We start from the raw sequence: 7,239 nt of genomic DNA, 5'->3' as shown, positions 1-7,239 counted from the left end.
AATCTGAATCAAAAGATTTTCCAGGATTTTGGTTTACTATCGAATATTGCAGATTTTTTTTCCAAGTGTAAATACATTCTTAAAGAGTTCCTCTATCGTTGATTTCACACTATAAAACCCCAGATGGATCTTTTAAAACAAACGATTATTTAATTTAATGCCTAAAATATCAATTTCTAACTTCCAACCGTTATGCCTAACTTCTGTAACGATATGCTCCCTTCCGCCTTCAAAAAAAAAAAAACAACTAATACCTGATTCGTGCGAAATATATTATTCAGCTTTTCAGCTTTATATATGAACATTACAAATCGAAAAATTAGTAAAATTCAGTTTTACCTTAAAAAAATAACAAGTCCTCTCAAGTAGTGACGTCCGTGACACTACCTTAAAACATTTAGCATATACTCGTATTTTACAAGTTTTATAAATTTTGCAAAAAGTACCAGATTTGTGAAAATTTAGGAACATTTATTTTAAAATGTATACAACGTACATAGGTAATGTGCAAGAAAATGAGTTGAAAAGAATTCCTCTCTTTGTTATTTTCAATCTTTAGAGGCGTATTTTCAATATTACCGGTAATGTAAGCCTGACTATCAGTCAATGTACGCGGTCTGTCTAAACCAGTCAACCACTCTAACCAACTGCCGTATGTTAAACATAAGTATTTTGTCGAGCTTCAAGTCTAAAATTGTTTTAGTTGGTTTCGTCAAACAGAGCTTTTTGACATGTCTTTTCTCTTTTTTGAGTGACTGCTCGCATTTTGTACAAGGAAAGAACAGACCTCAAATGTAGCTGCGTAACAAACTGAAAAAATGTAAGAAAAAATGCTATTAAAAGGGCCAAATATGCACATCGAAATCATCGGAAATTCTCCAGCTTCCTGGGGCTTCTCCCCCTGGACCCCCATCAGGGCTTCGCCCTGCACATATTTGGGGCCTTAAGGCGGCCTCCAAATCCCCCGCCGATTCAGACGTCCACATCAAATGTACCCTGGCTACGCCCCTGATCAGCAAGGGTAGAACCCCTTTGATATCTGAGGTTAGTGTGCGAGTCGTCTGGTTCCCTGTCCCTGTACTCCTTGGCAAAGATACATGAGCCAGGTGGCCAGGCTAGTGTGCTAGCTTTGAAAGCCTCGAATGTATTAACATAACCGGATGTTAAATTTTTTTGCATCTTTCCAGTTTAATCAAAAACAGAATATACCCGTCGGAGAGAATGAATATACAGACTTAAAAGTCCCTTCTATAGTATATTTTAGGTAATATCAAAGTTAAACTCCATAATCCACATTATCATATTAGTATAAGAGTTTTTTCAATTATTATTCAAGTAATACATTCGAAGTTGTTTTTACGCTAGTCGGAAAGGCCCGAGAAGATGCGGCTAATTATCTCCGAAGAGATTTAATTCGTTGTCTTTTCAATCTGCATATGCATGTATATATACAAATGAAAATGGAGAGTTCCTATCAAGGAATAGTTTTGGAAAAAATAACAACCTATTGAAAAGTTCAGTTTGATATACATGTAGTTTGAATTTTGAAAGTCCAGGTACATATACATATAAAATGGATTTTGATATGTAAAAGTAATTGTCTAGTTGGTACGGTGGAACGGACTATATATCATCATAGTCCACAGATATACCTGAGGAATGGTTGGCGTTTATTTTCCTATTTTCCTTTCACTATCAGGAAGTCATTGCGTAAACCACTTTGTTTAATTCCAGAGATAGCTAAAATGAACTCCTTGGATGTGTAGCACAACGTAGAATTATAATCTCATGATTGGGTCCCGGTGCCAGTAAAAGGAAAAAAGTTAGAAAAAAACCCTCAGAACTAGGACAGAAAAATCATTTTGACCGGTGTTATTGTATAATTATGTAATATATAGGCTTGTAAAACAACAATTCCCTCATTTGCGTCTTGTATTAATTTTATTGCTTATGTTGTATTCACGTTGAAATCCTCCTTCGAAGCGTAGCACCCTGTTTGTTTAAAAGATTGTCTTCCTTTCCTTTTAGTATTTTGAAAATTGTATTGTTTAGACACAATCTTTGATTATACATGTAAATCTTTATAAAAATGGAACATGATATAAATCACCGAAATATAGGTAGGATATAGGCTACATGTACGTTTGATAAAGCCATACATGGAGTATCTGTGCTTAAAGTCTCTATTATCTATGAAACGAGATTGATTTAAACTGTGTAATTTACAGGAAAGTCCTATCTTAAAAGTATTTTGCACTGGTGTAGAGAGCATCCTAAATAATAAATAAACATAAAATATAGTGACCTTGCTGATTTAAAAGAATTTAATTATTCTTTATTACGGTTCTAAGATTTTTTTTTATACATCTCTCTATAAAAGATTGCCGTAAAGGGATTTATTCGACCACTTCTCTTTAGTTCTGACTATCCTGCATATACACTTCACAAAACTTCTAAGTGTTTACTTTAATAAATGTATTCATTTAAAAACAACTTTATAGAATGGTATGATATTTTCAAATTATTACAACAAATGAGTCATCTCAACAATTGTAGCAAGAAAATAAAATATCACCAATGAAAACCAATGTACAGTGACGAAGCTTAAAAACTATAATTCTGTACTTTGCGGCACGTGTTGCGTGTAATCAGCAAGTTTTTGTGATCATTATCAAATAAGAAAAACTGGTTTCACTAAAAAACACAAAAGATTGGCAAAATGACCATTGAGATAGAAGAGAGAGCTGTTGGAATGTTGATATCTGAACCTTCCTTTCGCCATGATTTACTCACCTTTATTTTAATATTTAATTGACCATGATATTACTTTTAAAAATTAACAACCAGTATCAAAACCCATGTAAAAAACATTTTTCTATAGACTTTGCTTTATTTTTCACCGCCAATTTATCACAATTTGAAAGTTTTGGACAAAATTTAACCAATCCGGAAGTGACCTTGATCTTCGTCTGAGACCAAAACTTCGCATCACACAAGGTTAAAAGAGTGCTAAATTGTCCAGAAACAATCGTAGAAACATGAAAACAAACAATTTCAATCGTATGAAAATGATTTTAAAAATCGGTGCTCGTAACAGTCTTATAGCTGCTCAAGCAGTCTGAATCAGCCTTAAATCGGTCCACTTACGTGCTAAACACCCTACGATATTGACCAAAAGGCATCTGTGTGATGATACACTGTCAAATTCCTGGATATGAATCTCATTGAACACATTTTGAATTTTCATAAGGATGTCAAAGCCAACCCACCCTCCACACAATTTAAACGGTTTGGAAAGACCTATGCAGTAGGTGTGGCAGCAGATGGGCCAATCTCCTATTCTCAGGTGCATGGTATCCAACAGTAAAGATTATCTTGTAGTAATAAGAGCGAGTGGTGGTCTTACTCCATAGAGATTTTTGTGTGAATTTTCATTTAGAGGGTAAATCAGTTCCTTGACACTTTACTTAAAATTCTGACGAGATATTTACATGAAATTTACGCAACATTGAACTTAGATATGCATCATAAACCATAAATTAAAGAAGTTATTTATTGTATACATTTTTTTCTTTAAAACTAAAAAATGTTAGATTAACACTTAGAAGTTTGGTTCAGTGTATACACATTTGGTTGTTGGGTTGTTAGTATTAGGTATTGTAAATCACAGGAGTTTGACGTTTTTAGTATAAATAAATGAAAATAGCCCCTATACTTTAATAATATCAGTAAAGGATATAATTTTATTTATGAAAAGAAAGGTTAAAAACGTCAACCGTAGAACGTAGACCCCTGTTAAAGAGTTACATGTAGAATCTAGAATGTTGGTAGGATGAACCATATTTTTGAAGTTTAATAAAATGAAAGGAGCTCCTCTCCTCCAAATAAGTTGTTCTGGTTTGAGAACTAATTTTTTTTAGCTCGTTAAAATGTTTCTCAGAAGAATTTTTGGTTTACTGAACCCCCCCCCCCCAAAAAAAAATCAAATGAAAGCAATAAGCATAAAATAAAACCCGATCAATTGTGGGGCCATTATTGCGTCTATAGAAAAAATTGAAGACCTTTTAAAGGCAAAAAAGATTCCAGTTTATTTCGTCAATATGGTATATGGTGTCAGGTCATTTCTCTCTAAAAAAATTTCTCTCCCAGGTTATTTCTCTCTCCTACCATTTCACGGTAGGTCATTTCACGGTAGGTCATTTCTCTCTCCTACCTGGGTCATTTCACCCCATTTTTAATCTGGGCTTATATAATTATCTACATTTCCATTCTTGGTTTATTAACTTATGCTTCATAAAATAAATTAATTTTAACAATTTATGACCAATAAAACCAATTTTAAGACCAATTCGAACGAGAGAATGTGTCGGAATTTTATTTACAGGGAAAAGTTTAATATTTGATATTAATGAAAATAAATTGATATCATTGTCCAGCCCTTGCTACGTGGATGCATCCTAATAATTTTGAAAGAAAAATTTTAACTCAATTAGAATAAATTAATTTGTTAAAATAATTAATTTTTACCATAGCCGATGATAAAGTTTTGTCTATGATCTGAATATTATATAGATACTGATCAAACTCGAATCTTAAAAAATACTAAGTAATACAAAAATTTTGCTTTTATTGATTGATTTTGTTTGGCGATTCAAATACGTTGGAATAAAAAATAAAACAGTTTTAAATTATAATATGTCAATTTTGATCTTAGGAAAAAAAGGGAGAAAATAGACATGACAGACCGGTTCAATACATTTTCTTTTTGGAAAACTACAGTTTTACAACTGAAAATAGATAATTATTAGAAAACAAAGGAAACTTCAAAATATATATTATGAAACCAGATACACAAGAAAAAGTATGTATATATATTTGCCAATATTTATTTTGAATAATAAATTGTATATTATAAAACTATAAATAAAAAGAACGCGAAGAAAATAATGACGTAAAAATGCTATTAATATGAAAAAACCTAAAATGCAATATTTTCAAGGTAAACAAGATTAACAGAGTAGCCAAACCACATGAATTAATGGGAATGTAACAATTGAAAAAATATCTCTTAAAAATGAATTACTAGTATAAGATTTCGAAAAGGAACTAATTCGGTGTGGCAATAGACACCTTCACAACTTCGCCGGAAATGGCTAGTAAATTTTAATATGTTTAAAGTACTAGTATATTACACCATTAAAACAATTCTTACATGTATGAATCCAGTGTAAGAAAAATTATTTAAACCCACCTCCCTTTTTAATATAATGTAATCTGCTGTGCTTACCATAATATTTTATGAAATAGAGAATACATTATCAGGACTCTTTAAAATGTTATTCATGACTTGTAAACTTGATACTCTCAGTATATGTCAAATAATTTACTGTCTCTAAAAGTTTACATATTCTTGGATTCAATTAAAAAAAATCATCTCATTTTTATACTTATTTTATCCATGGCGTTCAGTTTCTATTGTTATACCAGAGATTACAAATTTAAGTACAAACAAAAATATTCCAACTATAACACAAACTTGAACTAGCTTTTTGAAAGGGCAAAGACATATGACTCATCTCATGTTAGCTAGAATGATCTTTCGACTGTTCAATACTTCCCTTTTTTTAATTATCAAGGAGACATTCATGGGGTCTTTTACATGTATGCACATACATATTTACGCAAGAGAAAATAATGCAGAAAAATGCTTACAAGCTTACAATTAAGAATCGGAACATTTTAAATTAAAAATCCATACATCAGTACATTAATTTTACGTTATTATAATAAACATGTTAATGTTCGGGGGGGGGGGGGGCTTCCACTGTTGCACAGAGAAAACATGTAATTTGGGGGGAAAATGAAATCTAAAAAGTTAAAATTTACTTGATTTGCATACATTTAAGATTAGTCATTTTGCCTAAAAATTGTGATCGCTAGGAAGTATTACAGTACTTGTAAATGAGTTTGTATTCAATATAATAAAAAGTGGGAACAAATTCTTATTTATATAATAAATTGGCTGAACACAACTTTGTACTAGTTGACATTTTTTTGTCTAAAGACTAAAGGAGATATTGAGTTGTCAATCTGTAAAATCGACAATTTAAGGATAAACATATGCACCCAGCATGATGATTAAAAAACACCTTGTAGGGTACCATAAAACCGCAAGACAGCAATTACAAATTCTAATATTTATTTATTTATTCCTGATGAAGACCATAAACCACAGATGACAGGACAATAAACAAATTCACTTGAGGTCTAATTGATAATGGATTTAATTGTTAAAGAAAGAAGAATAATATAAAATATTTGTATTATCGCAGAACTTTTTTTTTGACAGACCGTACTGCCAATTCATATTTTTCAGAGAGCTACAGTTCTGCAGCTAATTCCATTAGAAAGAAAGACAGTAAGTTTAAGCTATAGAATTAATGAATAAAAATAAATAATCATGTGCCTCTGTCCTTTTGAAAAACGAGTTCAAAATTGTATAAATTGATTAATTACATGCAATACAAAAAATTAATAAATAAAGGAATGAATTAAATTATAAAAGAATTAAAAAAAAACATAATTACTCAAATAAATGAGTGAATGCATAAATGTTTAAATTATGAATAAAATAAACAATAAATGTGTGAAGTCATAAATAAATTAAAAAAAATACATGTGTGAATTAATAAATAATTAAATAAAATGAAATAAAATAAATAAAGCTAGCGTTAAATTCAGCGTGGTAATAAACAAATCTGTATAAAATTAAACTTTTTACACTATAATTTTTGTGCTGGAGTGAAATGACCTAGGTTGTGGAGAGAAATGACCTGGGTAATGGAGGGAAATGACCCAGGAGAGAGATGAACTGGGCGGAAATGACCTAGGCGGAGCAGGTACTGGGGAGAAATGACCCGGATTCGTCAATATACTACAAAGTCATAATTTTTCCTGATATTGACATAATCATCAACTCTTTACTTCGCTACTGTAGAGCAGACGTTTTTACCACTGCGTCACATATGATATTTATGTCTCTCTTTGTCTGTCTATATGTACACATTATAAAATATTTAAAAATCACCACATTGGCGGAAAAAAGGTGTTCCGAAATTGTAGAAAAGAAAAAAAAAGAACAGGTTTGGCGTAGATTTTATTCTTTCCGGAGTCCTCTTCAATTTTATTGAGGCATTTTTGCTTCCATTGCTTTCCATTTCAGTGCAGGGTACATCCAGG

Source organism: Saccostrea cucullata, unplaced genomic scaffold (assembly GCF_032062105.1).
Source record: "Saccostrea cucullata isolate Sc308-1 unplaced genomic scaffold, CSIRO_AGI_Scuc_v1 ctg1929, whole genome shotgun sequence".
Lineage (NCBI taxonomy): Eukaryota > Metazoa > Mollusca > Bivalvia > Ostreida > Ostreidae > Saccostrea > Saccostrea cuccullata.
The sequence above is the reverse complement of the archived record's forward strand: the minus strand, read 5'-3'. Positions refer to the sequence as shown.